The sequence below is a fragment of the Rhinolophus sinicus genome, chromosome 4, assembly GCF_057876585.1.
Source record: "Rhinolophus sinicus isolate RSI-liver-muscle chromosome 4, RSI-T2T, whole genome shotgun sequence".
In the NCBI taxonomy this organism is placed as follows: domain Eukaryota; kingdom Metazoa; phylum Chordata; class Mammalia; order Chiroptera; family Rhinolophidae; genus Rhinolophus; species Rhinolophus sinicus.
In genome coordinates this window covers 95,918,353-95,945,210 of record NC_142504.1, presented here as the reverse complement: position 1 = coordinate 95,945,210, position 26,858 = coordinate 95,918,353, and the positions used below count along the sequence as shown (strand labels likewise).

General features: G+C 45.3%; 1 protein-coding gene across 4 annotated transcripts in view; it reads right to left on the bottom strand.

Annotated features, from left to right (window-relative positions):
- The window catches only part of SLC14A2 (solute carrier family 14 member 2), a 422,069-nt gene that overhangs the window by 59,636 nt on the left and 335,575 nt on the right, over positions 1–26,858 (bottom strand). The gene's annotated exons all lie outside the window — the stretch shown is intronic.

Sequence of the window (26,858 nt, the reverse complement as noted above, 5' to 3'; positions counted from 1 at the left end):
TGGCAGGTGTTTGATTCTCCCTGGGGCCTGGCTTTATGTAATTTAGGTTTTTGGTCTTTGGATTTCGTGTGTACTAACACATGCCTCCTTTCGGGAACTGGACTGTGGTAAAAAGCTGGGCTTCTGGTGTGTCACCTGGGCTGGCATGTGTCCCCATCCTTCCTTGGCAGGGATGTAGTTATTTTGCACTTGACCTCTCTCCGAGGACTTAGCTTGGCACGTCCTTTAGGCTCTTGAGCTATTTTCTTTTTTGTCAAAAAAACCTTGATAATTTTTTTTCCTCTGCACAGAAGTTTATTTTCTAAAAGCGACACTGATTAGAGTGGGGAGGCAGGGTTGTCCGTGGGAGGGTGCGGACACTGGGACAGATCCTAGCAGTCACTGTCCCTGGAGTCTCTTATTGAGGTAAAACTCTACTAAAGGGCTTCTGCAGAATAGTGGGATGGTTAGAGGGGATGAGGGTGGTGTTGGATGGGGGTCATGGGAGGTACTTTATGGGCTGGCGTTAAATCTCAGGTCTTTCTTAAGCATCGGCCCAAGAGCCACCAGGGCTGGGTTCTCCTCCGTAGCATCTCGCTTGTCCCACCTTCCGGGCCTTTAGATGGCGCTTCTCAGTGTGCTGTCACGTGCTCAGGAGTCATCACAGACATTGGCTTTCCCCAAGTCACCTTGTCTTAACGCTGGCCTCCTATAATCCATTTTCTGCACATGATGAAACCCGAGCCACTCTTTTGGCCTGACTTGGTGGAAAGCTGACTGGGCCAGTAATGTTTCCAGAGCACTTTCCTCTTTCCCTTCAGCCGGATGTGGATGCTCCTGCCTTTGAACCAGAGAGCAGGGATCCTCCACCCTGACAGCACACAGTCGTCGGTATCTAGGGAGCCTTAAAAAACGCTGATTCCTGGGCTCCTCCTCCAGAGGTTTTGACAGAAGTGGTCTGGGGTACATCCAGGTCATTGCATTGTTAAAAGCTCCCCAGTGAGGCTAACGTGTGGCCCAGACTGGGAAGCACTGGCCTAGATCTTCGTCTATCAGTTCCTGCCACACCCAGTTTACTCTCTTGCAATTCAAGGGGCAGATCAGCTATATTTCTAAATACCAGGTGTTGGCCCCACCCCCAGAAGTAGAATCTGCATTTGGCAAGACACCATGGTGGTTCCTCTGCCCATGAAGGTCTGAGAAGTCCAGCAATAGGGGTCTAACTGGGCAGTGCTGTTGCTGAGAGGTGGGCTGTGGGTATGCAGAGCTACCAGAAAGGAGGGGGGCATGGTGGGAGAAGGGCTGGAAATAATCTTCATTCATTTCAGAACTTTTACTTAGTGGTCAAAGCATTCAGTAAACAAGCAAGACCAGATTAGATTTAGGAAACAGCAAAACCAAAATGAAACAAAAGCTAGATTTATGACTTTAATTAAATACCGTTTACATCCTCTACCTCCAGATGAAAGGAGGTGGCAAACACTCCAGTCTTTTCCAGCATGTCTCCGTCTGTCAAATCTAAATCACTGCTTCCCACACACCCTGCTCAAGGTCGTAGCAATGGCATGCTCCGGAGGAAGCTAGTTGTAAGGTATGCACAATTTCAAAACTAAAAAGCACCATCTATGGAAATGGAGGCTCATTCAGCTGTTGAAATCTAAATCAAATGCTCACCTTTGCCTTCCTTGTAAACTCATACACGACCATAAAGAGGAGCTAGATGGGTGGGCAATTTCCCAGCCCCCGGAGGACAGACCGCATGGACCCATGTTGGAGTGAGTCAAAGTTAGGAAGCCTGGGTTGTGGCGCCCTCATGCAGACTTGCTATGAACTTCAGTGGGAAATGCTGGGGGTGGGGGTGGGGGAAACGCAGGAATGGAGAGCACTAGTAAAAACCACCAGTAATCTAACGATACGTTTGGGCACTATCAGAGGAGAGAACAGACAAAGCCCTGCCGGGAGTAGAAAGGGACATTTTGTGAAGGATTTGAGGAGAGAAATTGAGTTGGGATTTGCAGAAACGAAAGAAAAAGTGGAAGGGTTGGGGAATTATATATATAGACGGACATAGGAAGATGGAAGAAGAATCAGGAGAAAAGCAGTAAATGAGAAGAGAAGAGAAAACAAAGACTCAGCACAGTAGGAGAAGTTGAAGTGCTGGTGGTAAGATGTGCTGAGAGGGAAGCAAACCCAGGTGAAGAGGCGATGGAGCCGGGGAGACAGATGACTTCTGAATCATTGTCCCTGCTCTGAAGGGGGCAACAGATTCCTGGCAAGGCTTCCCCCTCCTGCTCCCTCTTCCGGGAAACCTGGGACGGACGGAGCAACAATTTTCCCTGAGAAGAGCTGGGACGCTTCCTCATTGCCCTGTGTGTGGCTCCTGCACATCAGCTGGACTTACAGACAGTCGGCCCCTGGACCAGCCATCTGAGAAGGAAACCAGGGTGTGGGGACGGGAATTTAACAGTTCCAGCTCTATCCTGCCTGTCTCCTCCCTCACACCTAACCAGATCTGCAAAATGAGCTTTCTTCAGATCCCCCAGTACCACTTGGGGTTCATCTCTTGAGTATTAAGGAATGTATGGATTTTGGAAATGGCTAAAGGCATTTGCCAAGATGGCTGCCCTCTAACCCCTGCGGCTTGACTGAGGTAATGGGAGAGATAAGTAGGCTATGTATATATGTGTATGGATGTACATACAGCCAAGACTCGGAAGAGATGGAATTTGTCTGGCTATCCCTAGAAAATAAATTAAGCTTGTTGTGAAATCTCTGAAGATGTTTCCTTGAGAGCATCTGAAATGAGGGTGAGTGTTGAGGAGCAACCCCCACTGGGATGGTCACAGAGAGTGGAACACAAACATTCTGGACTTGGGAATCCAGCCAAATCCCAGCTCTGCCATTTACCACAGTGCCACGCTGGGCACAGATTCCTCCCCATCTGTGAAGCAGGATGGTGATCACTACCTCATAAGGCCACATGCAGAAGGCCTAGTGTCCTGGATGTCAACAAGTGTCCACTTGTGTCTCTGTCCTGTCTTTTCTGGGGTTGTTCACAAACTCTAAAGGCTCCAGCTACCAGGGATTTAATGAGAGTGGATTTTTATGATGTAAATATTTAAAAGTATTAATCTTCCTAAAACACCAATAGCTTCATCTCCATAACAAATCCTGTATTGTATAGTGTTCATTCATTCAAAAGTGCTTGTTGAGCACCTACTATGTGCCAGTCACTGGCGATTCAACAGTGAGCAAGAAAAAGCTCTTTTTGTCTTAATGGAAACCAGAAGGCAAACTATAAGTGCCCAGGGATGGACCTGCCCTGGTTCCCATTGTGAGGGAGGAGTGAATGGAATGGAGGTGGAAATGAGGGGAGACTCTGTTGGTTGCCCCAAGGTCTGAGGGGCACCACTAGTATTTATTGGATGAAGGTCAGGGAGACTAAATATCCTGCAATATGTAGGACAAGTCTATATGACAAGGGATTGTCCCACTCAGAGCACTCAGTGAAAAACCCTCATAGACCAAGGATGAAACAAGTCATGAAAACCAAAAACTTGCCTCTCTGTAAAAAGATTTTTACTATCATCACTTTCCCAAGATCAAATTTTAAGAGATCTTTGAGTTGGTGGTTAAAAGTTCCCCTGTCCTGTTTCTGCTTTTCAGATTAAGTACATCCGTCTTCTCCTGGGGCCTGTCCTGTCACATCAATTGTGTTGCTTTTTTTTTTTTCTGGTAATGTTCCTAATTCATGCACAAGACTGTTGCACACAACTATGAACCAAAAAGTGGGATTTGATCAAAATTCCTGGAGGGAAGCCTGATCAGTGATTTGAGCAGTGATTTGTTTCTGCAAGAGGTCCAGCTCTGGTTAGGTGTGGAGACAGGGGTCCCAGATTTGGGAGAAGACAAATAGCTCATTTGGGGACCTGAACCCGTTTTCTTTGCTGCATTAATCTACAATCTGACCACTGGGATAAGAAGCATGGAAAGTGCACCTCTACAAACTGAGGACCCATCTATAACATCTTCAAGGACTTCTGAGGCTCTGAGATTTAAGTATGGGGAGGATATGCTGAAAAAAAGAAATGACAATGTAGCCCCCCAAGTAGTAATATTCTTTGTATTTTAAGTCCCTCATTATCATGTTCATAAGAGTGTATATATTCATTGTGAAAACCTTAACTACTGAAAAGTATAGGAAGGGAACATACACTTATTACTGTTTCCAAATGCAGAAATGGCCATCATACACATTGGAGAACTGTCCTTTCTGCTCATACGTATCCACAAGCAGCAGGAGAAATGCACAGACAAAAAGAATTTTCTAAAAACAGGATCATGCCTTATGAGCAATTATTTTTAAATTAAAAGTACTGTATTTAATTTTACATGACTTTAACAAAAGAAAAATGAATTAAAGTGACACTAAAGAAACCACTAATCTTCAGATAAATGGTTATTCATCATGGGAAATATTTTTAGTTTCTATAATCCTTTAAGGCTAAGAAAACCAAAAAGTTATTTGGAAAAAAGTGAAGAACTTAGTACTTTTGAAAAATTCCAGGTTTCATATTTAGGTAGTATTGATTGCCTCCTCACGAAGAAAAATAGGAAATTGGTTTTCTTATACTTTTGTCAATTTTATTAATGTTATTATTACTTTATTTTTGGTTTGTTAAAGTTTATATCATTTCATTCTATTTAATTGTAATTCACAGTTGTCATGTTTTTCTATATCTATTGAGAGAACAAAGAATATTTATATGTAGAACATATATTTATATACTCGTATGATATATATTCTACATATAAAGGAATTCAGTAATCATCACTACTTTAAATCATAGCATATACATTCTTAAGTTCTTTATTGCACTTCATTTTGTGGGTGACATTTTATCACACACACACATACACGCAATTCATATATATATACCTAAAAGCAAGGGCCCAAGATCCCCTGAGTTGCTCCATGTTTAGGAATGCTTACATATTGCTCAAAGGGTGAACTTATTCATTCTTCACATATTTCCTGAGTGTCTAACGAACGCACCCCAGAGCTAAATGTTGACAAAGACTAAAGCATCTTGAAGGATACCTCACACATTTGCACTGAGACATTCAAAATCTCTCCCAAATCACTATGACAGTCGCCGGAAGAGCTACTATATTAGGAGTGGCAGCCAGCCTCCAAAGTGGCCCTCCGTGATCCTTGCCTCCTGATCCTCACAGAGCTGACCTGTGAAATCAGGAGGGCATTGGAGAAATGATGGCCTGCAACTTCTGAGGCTAGGTTATCAAAGACACTGCCACTTCAAGCTTGAACTATTGGGTCACTGGCTCTGGGGGAAACTGCTGCCGTGTCATGATGACCCTGAAGCAGGCTTAGGAGCTCCTCCTGGAGAGGAACTGAGACCTCTTGCCAACAACCAGCATGAACGTGTCGGCTGTATGAGTGAGCCATGTTGAGACCGGATCCTGCAGCCCCAGTCAGACCTTCAGATGACAGCAGCCCCGGCTGACATCTTGATTGCTATCTCATTAGAGACCCTAAGCCAGAATGACCCAGTTATGCTGCTCCTGGATTCCTGGCCAAAGACAATGTAAGGAAAATAAAAGTTTATAGTTGTTTTAAACTGTTAAATTTGGAGCAATTTGTTCACCTTCAATGGGTTATTAATGCATTAGCCATTAATATCTCTTCAAGGATCTGATTGGCCAGTCTCTTAGCAGGAATCCAGAAAGGCACATTTTTTTTTTTTTTTTTTTTTTTTAATGGAGGGAGGAAAAGATTCTTTGGGGGCGGGGAAAATAGAAACCAATATTTATTGAATGCTTATTATGTGGTAGGTACTGTTATCTACGTATGTTATCTTATTTAATCTTCATAGAAACCATGTAGAACAGTGTACAGGGCACTGGCTTACCAATTTGGAGGTAGTCTGCTGCCAAAATGGGATGACAGGGCACGTAAGGAAGATCCAGTGACCTCCCACTTTTTCAGGAAACTAGTTTCCTATTGGTTGAGCTTCGTGGGGCAGAAATGTCTCTTGGGGAAAAACCTCTGACTGGGGATCGGTTTTGAAATACAACCCACTACCTGAGGAATGTATGTACCCAGCCCTGTCGCTCACTCTGTGGGGACATACCTAAGAAATACTAACCAATATTGCTAACCAATAAACTGTTAGTACTGAGAAGTACTAACCAATAAACCTTCAAGGAGGTTTACTATGGAGACGACACTTAAATGCAGGAACAGATTCAGAAAGTCAAGTAAGCAAGTACTGAAAGAGTTAAGGTGCTCCATCATTGCATTATTTGGCTGTCCTTAGCAAGGATCTCTCATCTGCAAGGCTTGTAGCCTGAAGGATGTGAAATACATGATCCCTGTCCTCCAGGAACTGAGGGAGGGTTAGATACGTAAAAACAATGTAGGATGCATTATTTGGAAAACTCCCATGGTGGAACCTGTAGCTTGGCTTGCTCAATCCTCCTTCTATAGTAAGGGGACCTTACTATACCCAAGAGGCTGGAAAGCGAAAAGTCAAATTTCTCAGCTTCCCTCCCAGGTAAGATTTTAGAAGAAAATCAGGCTTTGTCCATTTGAGGCTTTTAGGCTAAATTGAGAAGGTGGAAGTGGAGCAGAAGTCTTGCTTTTTCAGCTGTTTTCTCATGAGAATAAAGTCATGAACATATGATGTTTTCTGTCATTCAAAGCTCAGCCACCAGCTTTGTGGGATTTGAGAGGCAGTCGCTACAGTGACTTCTTGATTCTGGCTTCCTGCTTCCTGGAGTACAGTGGTGGGTGCTTGAACTGAGTAGTTTCAGGGATGGCCTCGGAAACATGGCTCCTATGGCAGATCAGTTTTGTAGGGTTCCAGGGTTCATTTCTGCTCCGACCTAGAGCGCTCCCTCCTACAACTCTGCCCCAAAGTTTGTAAGCCCCTAAATCTCTGTATTAAATCCTTTTCTGTTTAAAATACCTGTAGTGGTTTCTGTTTTCTATACTGAACCCTGGACAATAGGTGCTGTAAGAAAGGAACCAGTGTTAGGAGATTGGGACAGGGGAAACGAGAGGGAAGGGGTAATTAGAAAGGAATTTTGGGGGGAGGTAACTTTTTAGCATAAAGGAAGAAGGATTTCAAACAGCCCAGAGGAAAGATGCAGGCTCCCTCGTGGGAGTGATTACAAAAACCTGTTTGTCTTTTCCCCAAGTTGGTACCTTCCTACCAACTGTCTGCCCTTCAGCTGGATGGATTATGGTTTTTATTAAGGCCTGGACTGGAATGAATAGTTACTTGGAGTGTCTGTTTGTTGTCACTGGGAAGTGTGTTATTTCAATATGGGATTCAATATCCAGAAAACAGATTCTCATGGAGCCCCTCATGGATCCCGCAAAGATAAATACATCTGGAGAAGGCAGTGCTTTTCCTTTCCTGTTGCCTTCCTTCATCACCCAGCTGGAAACTGCAGGCTGCTGTCTGGGCTCAGCTCCTGATCACCAATCTCCCTGGGGGAGCATAAAACAGAGGGACCAGGTGTTCTCTGACATGGCAAATCAGAAGAAAAATCACTATGTTGGGAGTGAGGAGACCTGGGATCTAAATTTAGCTCTGCTGCCTACCAGCTGTTTAACCTTGGGCAAGTTTAATTAATAACCAAATCTTTACTATCTTGTGAATCTTCTGCCCACTTCTGTCCACTGTAAAGACTGCAACCTTAACTCAGTCAGACCCTTGTCACTTCTCCTGTGTAACTGTGAGTGTTCCCTTGATGCATCCAGAATCCTGTGAGAATGCAAATCAGGTCTTATCATCTCTACTTTCAGACTCTGTAATGCTTTCCAGTGCCCCCAGGATGTCAAAACTCCTGGGCAGGAGATTAAGCCTGATTTGGTCTCAGTGGGCCTCTTTACCCTCCTCTCCAGAAGAGGCTGTATTTTAAGGTGAACGAGAACCAGTGGTTCCCAAAATGCAGTAATCATCCTGAGGGGTACATAAGACAGTCCACTGGGGTGAGGGTAGAAAGTATTAGAACTTCTATGTATATTTTTCTCTAAAAATTAAGAAGGAAGTCAAGCTTTGCCACCATTTAACACAAGATGTCTTGGCTCAGATCACCTTTCAAGTTGTCACATGTCACGTATGGACCTTGTGTACTGTGTGAGGGTCAGTATGACGAGGTGAAGAGGTTGGTGGCTGCCTGTGTAGGCTCTGGAGCCAGACTTCCTGGATAAGTGTCTTCTTCTTTTTTTTGTATTGTTTTAATATTATTACTGCTATCGTTCTGGCAAAGAGTGCAACTCCCATGGTGCAAAAGCAGTTGTACAAAATGGACAAGTGGATTAATAAGACTCCTGCAAAGAGGCTTCAGATTATAAAGAAAGGTTGACTAATACAAGCCCAGCTGAATCCCAAGAAAGTGGTGGGGCTATCACTTCCTCAGTTCTGATGATGAGCTCATCACCAGCTGCATTAGGAAGTAAAGACAATGACGACCTAATTAGCATAGTGAAGTTTAAGCCAAAAAAACAGTCAAAGTTATGAAGTCTATTTTCAAAAAAATTTACATTCGCTGTCGGTGAAGATAACCTGCATCTAATGTGTATTGTGCTTTGACATATTGGCTGTTGTAAGTACATTATGTAATTTGTAACAAAACAAACATATTGGGGTGCCTGCTCAAAAATATTTTTCAGGTAGAATCACACAATAATGGAATTTGGAGACCACTAAACTAGGCATAGACTTGGGTCTAGACTGTGCAAGGACTTGCCCTAGAGCCAGTATATGTCCTCTGGCCCTAATGCAAGAAGGTGGACTCCTTGGTTATTGATGCTTCTAATACATTTATGAAGCAGGACTATTACTTTGCAGTATATTTTCAGTGGGCTTTAAAGAAGCAGTTTTTAAAATTCAGAGTATTTTATCTGCAAAATCATTTGATCTGGATATTTATCAAAATCATTTAATGCTTTGATCTTTACTCAGAATAAAAGAAAAAAGGTAAGTATTATGTACCATAGAAAATTATGTCACCGATAGGATGGATTGTGGCAACCTGCTACCCCATGATGGTGAATTGCCCCCCTGACATTAGGACCAATTGGATCACACACCAGTTCCATCATTTAGAACCCAGCAAGCAATGCCCTTTGTGCGCCAGAGTCATTCTGGAAGTAATTTGCTTACCCCGGCCATCAGAACACAGTCGATAAATGGCAGGGATTGACAAAGGGGCACTGTGTAGGCAACAGAGGGAAACTGGAAAAGTGAATTGTAGGTGGTGAGTGACTAGCAATAAATAATTCGCTAATCCCGTTGCAGAAATGCCTGTGACCAGGAGAAAATCTGACCAGTGGAAAATTTGAATCGGACACAAGTGGGCCACTTAGTTCTAGAGGAATACGTTCAAGAGTGGGTATGTTCTGATGCTCTAAGCACGATGGCTCGTCATAGTACCTGATTTTGTGAAAACCACATCTGCTGACTCTTGGACACTCTCCAGTTACCTGGCATCTGAAATTATACCATTAGTGATTCACCCCTTGGAGCTAAACACAGACTTCTTCCTGTATTCTCTTTTGAAAAACAAGCACCGCTGGAAAGAGTTAGCACATCGAGTCAAAGATCCCTTCGTGGGACTTGGTTTATTAAATGGTTCCACCTGTGGGGAGAGTTCTGGGACAGTGTTAGGGGTCTGGGCATCCTGGGAGGGGGTGGAAGAGGAGGTGGTCTGCTGCTGAGGCTTGGGCAAAGAGTGAAGGCAGAGGAGGAGAATACCAAAGGCCAGCTTTAATAGTTCTACTTTTAACAAAGAAAGAACCTGATCTTAACCTTGTCGCTCAGGTCTAACATAGACCTAAATTTATCATGATCTTCGACTTGGGTAGAAATCACACCTTTCAGAATTAATCAGTATAATACAACATTCAAAGGACCCCGATACAGTCAGCCCTCAGTTTTCAGGGACCCTGCCATCAGCTTGGGGATAGGCGATCTGGGATACAAATCACAGCACTCTCTGGATAATCACACCCATTGTCTTATCAATTATGGACAAACAAGAGACAGGAAGGCGAATTTCTAGAAAGAAGAGAAAAATGCTCTTCAACACACTGAACTGTTGTGATTAGGGATTACTGGTTGTACATTTTACAAAATTCCATTGCTCCTTGTTATTGTAGATGATGGAGCAGTGGCCATTTGATGTAATCTTTTTGATGATTTTTTTTTCTGACATTCACCTCCTTGCTTGTTCAGCAAGCTGACACATTTGTTCAATAGCCGCCTCCCAACACACAACGGAGTGATTTAGTAGATCCAGTGAAAAAAAATCAGTCGTTTGACGAAAATGTACTTTTTTTGATAGAAGTTATTAGTCAGTTGCTAACTAAATGGATAGGTTATTTTTATCTTGATTTTTATTTTTTATTTTTGTTTTCGGAAATAACAAGTGTAGCAAACTAAAAAGGCCAGGTGTCTAATTGAGTTGGCTGGTTGTGCTGACAGATATTTGATATGACATCAATTGACTAAACTGACGGGCATTTGAACGAGATCAGTCAAAATGTTTGAATCCATCAATGGGGAGTGTCAACCAATTTTTGCTCTGGAGAAAGCACTCGAGTGTCTGCATTTTACAACAAGGAAGTACACGCTGTCTGGCCTCAAGAAACAAAAAGCTGATCCTAAAGGAGAATTCTTTGGCAGAATCTGAGTGATTTTTTTGTGTCTTCTGATCTCTTGAAAGGACCTGAGAGTCTCAAGGAAAGACCAACCTTTCATTTCGGGCCAAGATCAGTTGCCTAGAGAGAGGTGGGGAAAAGCCTGGAAAAGGAGGAGATGGCTTTTCTATGCACCTTCTATATGTTAGGTGACACTGGTGCTTCTATATAAATGTACATTTATGACCCCATATTTTGTATTTTCGTCACAGTGCCTCCATGTGGCAGATTGGGCTAAAGCTCAGGAAACGAAGTGACTTGCCCAAGGCCACACAGCCAGTTGGTGGCTGAGTCAGCAGGATGGGGCAGGTTGGGGTGTATACTATACTCTCTTCTGCCTTTTCCATCAGACCACATGGTCTTATGCGGACATCTCTAAGGGGAGACAGTCAGGTTTGGTGGAATAAGGTACACATGAAGTGATAAAGGAGACTCTGGAGCCAGGTGACTGAGTGTGAGTCTTAATGTCCCCCACCCCTTCCCCCACTTCCCAGCATCATGACCTTGGGCAAATTATTGGGCCTGAGGTCTCCCATCTACAAAGTGAAGACGGTGGTAAAATCTACCCAGGGTGAGCTTCACGGGCAATAGACCAGTGCAATTGCATATGGCCTGTGCTTAAAAGGGATCCAGGCTTGGGGTTTAGTGCTCTACAATTGCCATCTTGAAGTTCTTAACAATTCCAATATCTTTAATTATTCAGTGAGTTCTGATAGGACAATGGATCATGAATGAGGAAGTCTGGGATCCTTGGCTCACACTCAGTTCTGCCCCCCACTGCCTCTTCCTGTTCTTGACCTACTCCCTCCCTTTTGGTGCCCATGGCCCTGCCCAGCCTCTCCCTCCAAGCCCCTCACCTGACACTGCTGCTACCGTCTGTGCTCAGGTATGCCCAGGTGCCTGTGCACAGGTATGGGGAGGGTCAGGGTTGGGCGAAGCACCCAGCAGCATCTTGGTCCATTCTGGGTACCAAGTGCACCCTGGAGCAGAGGTTGCAACCCCTTGATGGTCATCTATGCAAAGCTGGTTGGGGCAGAAGGGGTGATGCCTGGCTCAACTCCTCCACTCTGGTTGGGGCACGGGGAGTCTGTCTGATGGCCGATGGGAGGGGAACCTGGCAGCCAGTGGGTCTTTTGTGAGTGCACTAAGTCTCAGGGTGGGCTCTGTGGGTACCTGTGAGGATCTATCTACACTCACCTGGCAGGTATCCTTGTGCCCTAGAAAGTTCAATACTAAAGAGCAGATAAAAACACCATGGCAAGTCAAGGAAGTGAGAGTGTGTGTGGGGGGTTGTGGGGGGTGGGGCACCAGGAGAGGGAGAGGAAAAAACCACCCAAAGAAACTTAAAAAGTCTTATAATTTAGTAACTTTAACTGTACTTTCCCCCTGCTTTTTGAACAAGGGCCCCCCATTTTCATTTTGCACTGGGCCAACAAATTCTGTAGCTGGCTCTGAATTTGTTTCAGGGCTCTGATGAGGATTCAATGAGTAAGCAAGTGCTCAGAACAGGGCCCGGTGTTAGCCAGCACTGAGTGCACGCTCATCCACATGGGCTCTTAGGAGAGGGAGGGCCACAGTCACGCTCCATGTGGGTGGGGTGTTCCTCTGCCCATCAAGCCCAGAACAACAAAGAGAATAATCTGCTCTCTAGCTAACTCCTTACATGCTTCTTAAACTCGGGCCAGGTATTGAGAGGTAACGACTTTTGCAATAATCAGAACAGGGCAGGGCCTGAGCTGTGGCAGGCATCTCGCTGAACCCAAGTGGAAGGGAGCAGGGGGATGTCATGTGGTCACATCTGCTGCGATTCAGCTCATTTCCAGCATGATAATGAATTCAAGAACGAGCTTCTGAAATGAACTCTCGATCAGGAGGGAGGCTGGTTATTAGCGATACTCCTGGATGGCGGTTAAGGGTGTGAGCAATAGAATTAAATGAATTTCCTTTGAAAGTTCTGCTGTGCAAAGTAAGAGATATAAATGCTACATTATGCATTTAAAATACCTCCAGGGTTTTTGGTTTATGGACTCGTTTATATTTATATATTTATTTGAGTGTTTATGGCTTTCTCTCTGTCATTTTCACGTTGGTATCTCTGTACTCATTACGGTTTTATGGCCGCTTTTTGGAAGTCAGTGGCTGCACACACCAGCGCATGATTTGATGAGAGAAGGAGATCCAGAAAAAGAAAACAAGTTTAATATTGTAGTTGGGGGGAAGAGACTTCCCTTGGGGTAGGAGAGTTAAAAATGAAGCTTGAGGTCTGCATGCATCAGGTAGACTCTTGGGGAGTTATTGCTGGAAGGTAGCTGAGAGATGGTCTAGCCGCGCCCCTCCTTGAAAAGAGGAGGAGGCAGAGATCTTGAGAGGTGGAGAGACTGACCACAGGTCTCTTGGATAATGTTCGGAGGTCAGGACAAGGGCCCGGGTTTACTGATAGCCATTGCTATTCCAGACCCACCTTCTTCTCCTTCCTATATACACAGGGCGACTTTCCATTGGGCATAGTGGGCAAAGCACCTAGTGCCCATGATGCTTTTAAGGGCCCACAAAGGTGCTTTAATTTCTTTTAAAATCAGAAGAAAAAAATTGCATATAATCCAGCCTGCATTATATTCATCTAGATACCAATGCAGTCGTAAAATATCATTTTTAATATTTTTTTATGGAGGAAGGGACCTATGAAAATCAAGTGCCGGGGGCCCCCACAAGTCATAATGTGGCCCTGCCAATACAGATCATGCAAGAGAGCCATGGGAGAAACGTGAGGGTGAGGTGGGCAGCCCCCTGAGTCAGCCCTACCCAATGATGATGCTGAGGCTTCACCCCCTCTTCTTCCCCACCCCCTTTTAAGATCCAGTGTCTCAAATGTGTTTTTGTCCATCACTTTGCAGAGAGATCATTTCAAACAGGGAAGAGGGGGTTCTGAGTAAAATGTTATGATGGGTAAGGAGTAACAGAGATCAACTCGGTGGACAACTCCACCCTGAACAGTAAACCCCTGTGGACTGAGTTTTGATCAGAAGGCACTTGAGGATGTTCCAGGCCGCAGAGTCTCCATGAGGTGCCTGAGTCACAGTTGCTACGTAAATGTGTGGGTGGCCTGTTTATAGAAGGTTCCATTTTGTAAAATGCCAGCTGTGTGGGGTATCTCTGGGTGGGTGTGTATTGATTGGCTTGTACCTCCCCAAACCTGATCAACCTACAAGTCTCCCCAATCTCAGTAAAAGAGACTGTCACTTTCTGCTGTAGACTGAATGTTTGTGTCCCCCCACCCTCCAAATTCATACGTTGAGATCCTAATCCCTAATGTGATGGTATCTGAAGGTGGAGCCTGTGGGAGGTGATTTGGTCATGAAGGTGGACCCCTCAGACTGGGATCAGTGCTCTTCTAAAAGAGACCCTAGAAAGGTCCATTGGCCCTACTGCCTGGTGAGGACACATCGTAAAGATGGCCGTCTATGAACCAGGAAGTGGGTTCTCACCAGACTCTCAAGCTGATGGCGCCATGATCTTGGACTTCTGGCCTCCAAAGCTGTCAGAACTAAATGTTTGTTGTTTACAAGCCACCCAGTCTATGGTATAGCAGCCTGAACTGACTAAGACACCCAGGTACTCAGGCCCCTCTTTCTCTTCCACTCCACACCCCCAACGCACGCGCAATTCCTGTTAGTTCCACTTGTAAATTACATCTGGAATTGGCTTTTCTCATCACCGTCACTGCTAGGTAGTCGAGCCTCAGGCACCATCATCTCTCCTGGGTTATGTGAGTAGCCTCTGGACCAAGACCAGCCTCTCTGATTCCTGCTGTGCCTGCCGTCAGCCTAGCCTGAGCAGCCTGAGTGGTCTTTTGAATACATAGCACAAGTTCCTCCCCTGTTCAAGACCCCTCCAGTGACTGCCCAGCTCACTCAGACACAAGCCAAAGCCCTTCTGTCATTTACTTGGCCTCCATGATCTGGCTTCTTCTGTAGGCCTCTGGCTGCTTCTCTGATGTCACCTCCGCCCCCTCAATTCCTCCCTTGCCTTGAGCATGTCAAACCCACTCCTGCTCCAGGACCTCTGCACATGACATCCCCTCTGCTTACAACATCCTCCATTGGTTAGTCATGGCTCCTTGTCAGAAAAGCATTCTCCAGACACCTCTCTACTGTCACATCCCTACCCCAACTTTCCTCGGCACAATCACCACCAGCAGACACTCTAACATGTTCCATTTGTTTCCTGTCCATCCTTCCCACAGAGATGAAGCCCCCCAGGGCAGGGACCGCGTCTCATTCACTGTTTTATTTCTAGGCCTATAGCAAATCACATGTTCAAATAATATTTGTTGCATAAATGGATAAAAAGTGGGGACTGTAAAAGAATTTATTCTTTAAAAATGTCTGAACATCTGCTTGTATGGGCAGGTTTTTTATTTTCATCCCAGATTTGCATCCTCAAACTCTGTTGATTCCTCCTTGTCTCATGGGGGGCCCAGCCTAATTCTATCTCTCAGCTTTTTCTCAAGTGCTTTCCGGAAATACCCATGTAGCTGGTCTCCCCACCTGTCCTCATGCTGCCAAGGGAAGGTATTTCTAGGATATAACTGGAACCTGTTCCTCCCCTGCTGAGAATCCTGTGGAGGCTCCCTGCAGCCTTCAAGGTGGATGGTGCTACTCAGACCGGTATCCAGCCTCCCTTTTCACCCCCCCACCCCAACTTTACCCTCCTGGCTGAAGCCATCTGTACTTTTTCAGTTCCTGAAACTGGCCCTACTCTCTCAGGCCATAGCTTTTGTATACCATAAATTATTGTGGCACTATTATTGCTCAAAACAGTTCTCAAATTGACAGGGGAGGCAGAGGGAGAAGAAAAAAATCACTCCTCACCCCAATAAATTTCAGATGGCACTATGGGAAGAGGAAGAAAGTCAGAAGCACTGCTCAAAGACCTGGAGATGCAATGGAGGAGCCAGGATACTGCTACCAGCCAACATCTTGTCCATTGATTCAGCCAACATTTGTAGAATACACATTGTGAGCCAGATGTACATTAGGATGGGCACTGGGGTGGGGGGGGGGCACAGAGATGCTCTTCAGTTTGTGGTGGGGACAGAAAGTAGCCAGGTAGTTATGCCGCAGAGTGATGAGTGTTCCAATGGAGGGAAGCCGGGGTGCTGAGAGAGCCCAGAGAAAGGGCTTCCCACACCTGCAGAGCAGCATGCTACAAGCTACAAGCTAGTGTTCAATGGGGAGGAAGAGGTGGTGAGGCAAGACATGGGCGAGGGTCAGTGGAGAGCATGGGCCTTGGAGCTGAGGACTGAGCCAGTGGGGCCAGTGCTAGGATGGTTGCAGCAAAGAGGGTAAGATGACAGGTGAGAGGGTAAGATCAGCAGGTGAGGAGTGCACAGTTCACCAGGTAGCCTGTGGGCAACCATCTTAGCCCTGAAAATGTTCACCTAGCTGCAGAGCTTAGGAATATGTACACCCTCTTGGCAGTGTGGATTTGAAGGCAGGGAAGGAAGCAAGGAGGCCACTTCAGGAAATCGCTTGAGAAGCGATGAATAGTGAAAAGACATACAATCTATCTCAAAGACCTGTTTGAATTCTAGATGGGATTGGTTGGCAGGCCATTCCTGGGGACAGGGACACTAGAGAGCCACTTGAGGAGGGGAGACTTCAGAAGGTGCTAGATGGGTCTGACAGTGGAGGAGGTGGGGGCTGAGTGGCAGGGAGAGCGGAGCAGCTGTGATGGTCTGTTTAATGCATCAGCTTGGCTGGGCCACAGTCCCCCATTATGCAATCAAACAATAATCTAAGTGTGAAGGTACTTTGTAGATGTGATTAAGGTCCATAATCAATTAACTTTAAGAAAGGGAGAGTATCCTATATGACCTTGGGTGGGCCTGATTTAATCAGTTGAAAGGCTTTAAAAAGCAGAGCTAAGGCTTTCCTGAGAATAATGAAATTCTACCTGTGGGCAGTACCTTCAGTTCATGTGCGAAAATTCTCTACGGATTTTGGGTTTGCCAAGTCAGCCTCCACAATCACATACGCCAAGTCCTTGCAGTAAATCAATCTACATATATCTCTATATCTATCTGTCTGTCTGTCTGTCTGTCTGTCTCTCTATCTAGCATCTACCTATTATCTATCTATCTCTCCTATTTTTCTGGTTGACCCCTGACGGATACACCAGCTATGAAGGGAAGCAAGCCCAAACCCTTGCCTGGAACAGGCCTCTTGGTTTCCTCCAGCCGCGTCACTCCGTAGATGACAATGCCTCTTCCCCTGCCTCCTTTATCAGGAGACTTGTGGGGTAGCAGGTAGCAAAGACGAAGGGAAGAGCATGCCCGTTCACCTTGTGTACACACATGCAAACACACACAGCTGCAACAGTAGGACTGATCCCTGCCTCCCTGAGAGACCCAAACTAATCTGCCCAGCGTGCCTCACTTTATAAGTGAGGTCTTTCTCTTATCCAACTCCCGGACAATTCCCTTTGGGTTTGACACATCAAGGGAGAAGGCCCATTCTGGCATCTTTCTTTCCCTTTTAATTCTAATATCTCCCTACTCCCCAGTAAGGGTTTGAAATATAGCCACTATATTTTTAAATGAAGATGCTGCTCTATCTGCACTTGCCTCCATTAACCAAAATCAATCTCAGAAGTCCTGTGGGTGAGATCAATTTTGTTCCAGATAGCTGTGCCAAATTCCAATGCTTCCAATACTATTTCAAACTTATCGAGAGCACTTGGCAAGCCACACATTTCTACATGGTTTACCCACATTAATTAATTTAGCCTCATGCCACCGTGGTGAGGCAGGAGAGTGCAGCTGGGGTGCATAGGGAGAGTTTAAAGGGGCGCTGGAGAGGAGAGGGGCCTTGTGAACCAGGGTCGGCAGGGGTGGGGGGGCTCCTCCCAGAGCAGATGCTTTCCTCCCATCCACAGTAGTGGTTTTCTTTTTCTTGGATGAAATCTGCACTGCTCAGCAGGAGGCCTCCACAAAGCGTGAGCAACACAGGCCCGTGATCCCATTTCTGCACTGTCTTCATGAGTGTCGGGGGCAAAAACCTCCTTTATGAGTACGGTGGGGCAGCCTGCTCAGGCTGACGCTGGCTCCTAAGGACGGAGTCAGGTGAATGGAACAAGGATGCTGCCTGCAAGGCTGCAGAGTGTGGGAGGCAGGGAGGCTGGAAGGAAGAGAAGAGGCTGGAGGCTGTCACTCACTGAATACATGGAACCCGTAGTGCCATGCTGGGCCATGTGAGAGTCTTTCTTGGTCCTTAGCCTCACAGCAACCCTGCTAGGTAATTACTACTACTTTCTTTTTGCAGACGGGGAAACTGAGGCTCTGCCTGGCTTTATACTCTTTGTCTCTTACCTGGAAGGGACAACCCAACGGTAAAGCTTGAAAGAGGCAGTGAGGCTCAGTTGAGAGTACCCCGGTTTCTAATCTCAACCACATGACTTCAGGGAATTCACTTAACGCTTGAGTGCTTTAATTTAGTTAGTGGTTAAATGGAAAGATAGTTTGTTACAGTGGCAAAAGTGTGGGGGTTTTAAATCAGACTGCCTTAGGTTCTAGCACCTTCTATGCCACAGCTTTTTTTTTTTTTTTAAACCTATAATACCTACCTTATAGGGTTATTGATGCAATGAGATATTGCATATAAAGTGCTTATCACAGTGCTGGCCACATTGTCAAATGCTAAATAAATGTTAACTCATTAATGCCTCATAGAGACATTGTGGAGTTGATTTTTTCAGTTCATATTTAATGAGCTCCTGCTTTTTGCATAACATTATACTTGGTACCATCTTTCCCCTAAAATAAGACCTAGCTGGACAATCAACTCTAATGCGTCTTTTGGAGCAAAAATTTAATGGTAAAATAAGACCAGGTCTTATATAATATAATATAATATAATATAATATAATATAATATAATATAATATAATATAATATAATATAATATAATATAATATAATATAATATAACTGGGTCTTATATTAATTTTCGCACCAAAAGATGCATTAGAGCTGATTGTCCGGCTAGGTCTTGTTTTCGGGGAAACACGGTTCTATAATAGATATGCAAGCGCATTGAAAGGGTGTATAGCATACTATTATTTTCATTATGCAAGGAAATAAATAGTTCTAAAAGGTGGTTGTGCAAGTAGGTAAAACTGTTGATATGGTTGAACAAATGAAGTGGTCAGATTTTGGGGTGATTAATGAAGAAAGGTTTCATGGAAGACGACAAGTCTGGGTAGGGTTTGAAAAGAGGTAGGGTTTTGGGGGAAAAAGCATTCATTTCTGGAGGGGGGTAAGGTCTCAAAAAGGTGGGAGAAAGTTTTTTTTTGTGTGTGTGTGTATCTGTGTGTGCATGCCTGTGTGTGTACATCGGCCTGCGTGTATCTCTGTGTGTGTCTTTGTGTGTCTATGCTTGTGTATCTCTGTGTACACATGTGTGTTTGTGTGTGGGGGGGCATGGGGATGGATGATGGACGGTTGCCTAGAAGGAGCCTGTTCTGATGGGGTGCGACCACCGCTGAGGGCAGTGGAGTCAGAGTGAGTGGTGAGCCATGCAGTCCATGTGTGAGAGTTTTACTTGGGTAGTGAGAGTTCGGCTGTAGAGTTCTTGGCTTGTTTCCTAGAATTACAGAATTGAGAGCTAGAAGACATCTGGTTCAGACTTCAGTCTATCAGCCTAGTAAATATTATCCCAAATTTTATAAGGAAGAGACTCATAAGGTGCCAAGAGTTGTGATAGGCCTGCTATCAGCGACCCCACAGTCCCCTGGTCTGCCCCTGTGTCCTGACAGCTTCTGTGAACAGAGGCAACAATAGGTCCAGGAGAAGGGGGAGAGGAGAGTGTCAGGGAGGAAGAGAGGGACAAGTGGGACCTTGCAATCCTGGTGATAAATAAGGCAAGTCATGAAGCTCGTGGTAAAAACCTGCAGTGCCATTCTCTGCCTGGAGGGGGCCACAAATTGTTCAAATGCTGCTTTTCCTTCACCCCATGCGCTGGTTCCCTTGAACCTTGAATCGAATGTCCAATACTCTGTGACAGGTCTTACACTTAAACTCCCCATTGCTATAGCACAGCTCCCAACATCCTGCGTCCTTGCGCCCTCTCCCTGGTACCCCGTGCCTGAGTCATCTGTGGTTTGTACCGCGGTGCTTTCCAAAGCTCTCCTCTAGCAGCAAATATGCCACGTCTTATGCGTTAACCCTCCCCTCTGCCCCGTGAGGCCCCCACTCTGCGTTCTCAACCCATCACCCACGCAGCCTTCCTACCCGCACCCTATGCTCTGGGAGCCCAGGTCCTCATTTAAATCACATTTTTAAAATAAACAGCCCTGAACACTTGTTTGTTGGAGCTCCTCCTGCAGGTGCTTTTGCTGCTGCCCAATGCCTTCTCCATCGATCAGTCAGAGTTCCCCAAATTTGTTTATCGAAGGAGCTTAGGGGCAACAGTCCAGCTGGAAGGGGGTGGCGTTAATGTCTTAAAGTTGTGTGTGCATAGCAAGCCCACAGTCTTTACCTAGCTCAGACACTAACGATCAGTAAAAACAATACAGAATACCCTTTACATAAGATTAAGGAAGTGCCTCGTCATCACACCTAAGAACATTATTCTTAGGATTTTAGTGTGATTAATAGTATTATTAGGGATGGCTGGGCAGGGGAGGCGTTGGAGATGACAGAAGGACTAAACCCTACCCACCCCCCCAGCCAGCTTTTGTTGCCACTACAGGCGTGTTGCCCACTGGTGTCTTCTGTTCTATCACTGCACTTTTTGGTACCGTTGTCACTAGCCACACGTGGTCACTGAGCACTTGAGATATGGCTGGTCCAAACCGAGATGTGCTCTTAATGTAAAATGCACACTGAATTTCAAAGACTTAGTGCAAAAAAAAGAATGTAAAATATATCATTACTGATCTTAACGCTGATTACCTGTTGAAATGATACTATTTTGGATTTATTAGGCTAAATTAAATAAATGATTACAATTAATAGGGCCTGTTACTTTTAATGTTTTAAATGTAATACACTCACATTTTTTAAAGCTTTTTTTTTTTTTTAACTAAAAAATGACACAAGTGACACATACTGATGGCTAGCGTTATATTTCTGTTGGACAGTGCTGTTCTAGAACCCTGGATCTTTCGTTGTTGGGCAATGCATGTTCCAAGGGTCCCCTTGGACTCCGTCAGATCAGAACACAGATGGGGGAGCATCTGATTAATACCAACCATCCCCTCCGAGGAACAGCGTCACCTTATTGCGCACGCGCTCTGTGCTTAGCCCTTTCAAGGAATGACGCTCGCAGTAACGTTAGGGACCACAGAAGTTGAGAGTCTAACCCAGATCTGGGGGATCTAGGATGTAAGCCCAGCTCTGTTGGACCAGCTGTCTACGGGGCGCCCCTTCCACAGTGCTTTGCCTCCCTTGCCAGAGAAAGCCAGACGGAAGAGGTCGGGGGTCAAGTGCTGCCCTGCCCCTTCCTGTTCTCAAGTGCCTGTTTCTCTTGGCTGTGCAAGGCCTTCAGAGCGAGGAGGAGCACGAGATGGTGTGTTTTGGCTGTGAGCGCAGCCCTGGGGACAAGGCTCCCGCCTTCTAGTCTCGGCTCTTGGGCAGCATTCTTGGTGACTGCAGGGGATCAACCTCCCGCATCTGCTCCCCAAGATGCAGACTGGGCATGGGGCGCCCAGGGTCATGTGAGAGCTGTTTATGGTGCTCAGCCTCCAGCTGGAGAGGAAACTGCTTCTATCTGATATCCTGATGTGTGGTGTTGGCAATAGGACATCAGGATATTTAGACATACAGATGATGGGCTGAATTTTTATTCACTGGACAGGCATTTATAGGCTCATAGATTAGGATGGGAAGGAGAGGAGGGATTGAAAGATTATCTAGTGCAACCCTCTCGTTTTACATGTCAGATGGAATCAGGAAGTTCTGCCCAAACTCGCCAACAAGAGGGAGAAACTGTCACAATGGGCCAGTTCCTCTGGGTTAGCAGGTTCCTCCCCTCAGGATGTGAGAGAAGCATTGGTGTTGACAGTTCCTGACCTAGTGATTGCTCATTACTGTCCATGCCAGGGAGGTAGAGGTACTGGACTCTCTATTGCTGTGGTGCCTGGCTACAAAGATTTGAATCAAAGGGCTTCTCATGGTCCCAAAGACTCTGCACCTTCCCCAGGTCTCCCAGTGCCTGAGCCTTGCAGCTTGGAAATCTAGCGGTTCTACTGCTGGGCAGCAGGAAGGCTAGTCTGTGCCACTGCTGTGAAATGGATGAAATGTCTTTGGCTCTCCCAGCTGCCTTCTTGTACGTGTGCGTTTTTGTGGGTGCCTCGTTCGGTGGAGGAAAGCAATCAGGTAAACAGCCTAGATGCTTGCTACTCAAGGTGTGCTCCATCGCCCAGCAGTACCTGAGAGCTCATTAGAAAGGCAGAATCTCAGCGTCCTCCACTGACCTACTGAATGAGGCTGTGTTTCAACAAGATAGGTAGGGAATTTATATGCCCATTTCCCCTTGAGAAACCCTGGCTTAGAGTATTAGTGACTTAATGCATTACCACATTTAGGGGTATTTGCATATCAAAAGGGTAAGGAGAGAATGTGGAATGTTTAATTTAAAGAGTACACCTCCAAGGGGAGTGAGAATCAGGAGAGTTAAAGACCTCAGTGTCTGCAATTGGTATTTAGGTCTGTGTGAAGTGGGATGGCTGGGGGGTGGGGGGACAGTGGACAGTGTGAGAGCTCAGACGCTGGAGTCTGGCTGCAGAGGATCAAATACTGGCTCAGTCATTTATGTCAGTTATGTGATCTTAATTGATTATGAGACCTTGGGCAACTTGCCTCAGTTTTCTCATCTGCAAAGGGGGAAAATAGGATGACTACATCATAGTGTTGTTAGGATTAAATGATTTAATTCATGTCAAACCCTTAGAACAGTGCCTCAGCACACTGTAAGCACTCAATCAACGTCAGCTTTTATTCCAATCATTTTCCATGTGGGAAGCTGCCCCTGGCAGCTGGGTCAGAGGTGTTGCTGCTTGCAGAGTGTGCCCTTCCTGTTTCAGGGACCACTGCATGGATGACAGGTGGGTCACTACGTTCTGTGTGCCTTTCCATTCCAGGAGTCTGCACTTTGGATTCCTAGAATGCCAAGAGTATGGGGACAGAGCACCCCACTTGGCTGCCTGTGAGGCAGACTCGGCACACACACACACCTGAGCTCCTCCAATTGCTCAGGTCCTGTGGCGGTTTCCAGAGAACAAAACCAATTTATCTCCAGGGAGTCCTCACCCTGTTCTGTTTGAAAATAAACATGCAATCATTTTATGATCTGAATTATAGTCCAATAGGAAATTAACTCAGAGTGTCCAGCTTCTTCAGGGTGGACCACTTCATAGCTGGGGGGCCATCTGGGCCTGTGAGCTCCTGCAACAAACAGGGTCGTCAGCAGCTCTGATCTGAGGTAGAGAGCACCAGTGCCCAGTGAAGGGGTCTGCCTTGTGTATCCAGGGAAGTAGCATGCTTTGGTGGAAAGACTAAACTGGGATTCAGGAGCTCTGGGTTTTCCAACTTCCTGGACCTTCCATGAGTCATTCTCTTTCTCCCTCTGCCCTTGGACCCTCAGCTATGAAACAAGGGGTGGACCCTAAATATCCTTCGGGATTGCCGGGGTCTCTTGTGCTCTCAAACAAATCACACTAGCAGCTAACTGGTCACTGTTGAATCTTCAGTAGATTGATAGGGAGAAGAATCATGGTGACCACCTCCTTTCTTAAGAAGAGTCAGACCTTGAGAAAGCCTGGTGCTGTTGGGGTCTGCAGGAGCCCTCATACCCAGACACAGAAATTTACAACCTCTTAAGAATTCCCAGCACTTCTTTCCTCAATAGCGCCTCCCGCCTCAACACCCTGCCCCAGCCATGCCACTTCCCTCTTCTTTAGCAAGTTAACCAAATTCTCTCTTCATGGATAGTTCAATGGAAAGTTAGTCTGAAACAACAGTATATCATATTTCATGAATTTAATAGGGTTTTCATGATTTTACAAAGTGCCTCCACCAGACACTCGCAGCTGGAGGCGGCTCAGCGGGAGGCTGAAGCCCTGCATCTGGGTTTTTCAACTCTTGCCAAAATCCATTGAATTTGATCCGGAATGACTATGAATCTTTGGAATGTACAGTCCCTATTCTCTTGCCTTATCCAAATAAAAAGAGGGGAGGGTGGAGGGTGGTGGCGGGGGAAATGTCCTAGGAGATTTCCATATGGAAACACTAAACGTGCATTATAAAGGATTTCCTATAAACAAAATCACAGTCAGAGATGTTGGACCCTCACCATGTTGAAAACAAAGGGTCCTTGTGTGTGTGTTTGCGTGCACTTTCAAACATACACAGGTATTCACTCAGGACACCTTGGCAGCCCCCCTTTCTCTCTCTCTCCAGCTAACTCTCCTCCTTTCCATCTCCCCACCCCCAAAACTAGCCCCAAACTCCTAACAAGAACAAACTTTAATCGTTCTGTGCAGTAAATCCCCTACAAATAAATATCCAGGGCAACTTCAAACGCTCTTAATTGGAAGCACATGGGAAGAACTCTACAGTCCTGGCCGAGGCTGTGGAGTTGTAATTTCATGTTATGATCGGCCATAAATATGTGCCGTAATGAGCAGAGTTTGGGTTTCCCTTCTGTGTATCAGAAAACTGCAGGTTTGAATTTTTCCACATTCTTTTTCTCCTTCGCTCTGCTTTTGTTCAGTCATCAAACTTCACATTTAATAACCACCCCCCAACAACCCCAAATGAAAAAAGACAACCACAATCTAAACAAACCTTCTTCTCTCTTTAACCTCTCCCCACAACTCCCTTGCTCCAAACCGTGCATGACTGTCTTGTCTTTCCCTCTGCTGTAAAAGAATTATGGTTTAGGGTTTATAGGGTTTAAAAAAACGTGTTCAATCACCAGAGTGGGAGAAATGAGGCTAAATCACCTCGGGGCCTTCTAATGATTTTATCATAGAATTATAGCTAGAATGGACTGGCGGGAACTTGGAGAGGTCATGAAGTCCATCCCCCTGCCTCCACACTGCTTTATCTGCAGCACGGAGGTCTATGGGTAGCCACCTTCTCCTTAGGGATCACCTAGAGAGAAGTTTCTAGAACACCCTCTGGCAACTGAACTTCACCTCCAAACTCACAATGTAGACAGCCTTTCACAGGTCCTATGCAGGTCAGATGATTTAAAGCAATTTCTCTTCATTCCATCCGTGGGGGGTGAAAGACTTTTAGATATCCTCGTTTGAGAAGACATCATTGGGGAGAATGCCTCCAGCCACATGGTCAGGAGAAACTCTTTCTGGTTTCCAAGGGAGGGAACCCAATGCCAAGTTCCCTGTGCGTAAAATTGTTGAATATCAGGCTTAGAAGGAACTTCAGAAGCCATCCAGGCCAACTGCCCTAAAGAGCTGCAGTCCCCTGAGCAGCCCCCCTGAGTGGTTGACTTCTAGCCTGAGCCCCAGCCCTCCCAGGAATTGGGAGCCTACCACCTATATTACGCTAGGAGGTGAGAATTACTATGAAAAAAGTAAGTAAGGGGAGGAGGTTACAGTGAAAATAGGAAAGTCAGGAAATGCCCGACTGAAAGGTGTCATTTAGGTGAGAAGTAGAACCACAAAAAGGTTGGAATGGCCGAAGTCTAGAGCAAGCGAAAAGGGAAGGAGACGGTGTCAGGGAGGGGTGGGGTTGGTTTGGTGCTGGGGGAGATGGGAAGCCATGGGCGAGTGTGAATAGAGGATGATATGCTCTAACTTACACCAGGAAAAGGCCCAGAGAGGTTAAGTGACTTGTCCAAGGCCTACATCTGATAGAGCCAAGGAAAGAACCCAGGTTTTCCTTTTTCCAGTCTGTGCATCTCAATAGTCCAGCACTTAACATTTTTCCCATAAAAATGCATACATTTTCATAAACATAATTTTGTTCTATATTCAGAAGCCTACTGCCAGATCCTCAACGTCAGATTATGGAAGCATACATCAACTTACATAGATTAGGCATTTTTCTGAAGGTCACACAGCTGGAACCCATGACTTCCAATGCCTGCGCCACTACTATGGGGTGGCAGAACCCTCCTTTCAAAAACAGAGGCCTTACATTCTCTACTCCGAGGCTTCTGTGTGGCTGCCCATCGCCATGGGTAGTCAACAGGTGCATTTCTTTTCTTTCTTTTTTTTTAATTTTTAAAAAAAATTTATTGGGGTGACAGTTGTTAGTAAAGTTACATAGATTTCAGGTGTACAATTCTGTATTACATCATCTATAAATCCCATTGTGTGTTCACCACCCAGAGTCAGTTCTCCTTCCATCACCATATATTTGATCCCCCTTACCCTCTTCTCCCATCCCCACCCCCCTTACCCTCTGGTAACCACTAAACTATTGTCTGTGTCTATGAGTTTTTGTTTCTCATTTGTTTGTCTTGTTCTTTTGTTGTTTTTGGTTTCTATACCACATATCAGTGAAATCATATGTTTCTCTGCTTTTTCTGTCTGACTTCTTTCGTTTAGCATCATACTCTCAAGATCCATCCATGTTGTCACAAATGTTCCTATATCATCTTTTCTTACCGCCGAATAGTATTCCATTGTGTATATATACCACAACTTCTTTATCCATTCATCTATCGAAGGACATTTTGGTTGTTTCCATGTCTTGGCCACCGTAAACAAAGCTGCAATGAACAGTGGAGCACACGTGTCTTTATGTATAAATGTTTTCAGATTCTTTGGGTAGATACCCAGGAGAGGAATTGCTGGGGCATAAGGTAATTCTATTCGTAATTTTTTTGAGGAACCCCCACACTGCCTTCCATAATGGCTGCACCAGTCTGCATTCCCACCAACAGTGTATGAGGGTTCCTTTTTCTCCACAGCCTCTCCAACATTTGTTATTATTTGTCTTGTTAATGATAGCCATTCTGACTGGGGTGAGGTGATATCTCATTGTGTTTTTTATTTGCATTTCTCTGATGATTAGTGATGTTGAGCATTTTTTCATATGTCTATTTGCCATTTGTATGTCCTCTTTGGAGAATGTCTCTTCAGGTCCTCTGCCCATTTTTCAATTGGGTTGTTTGTTTT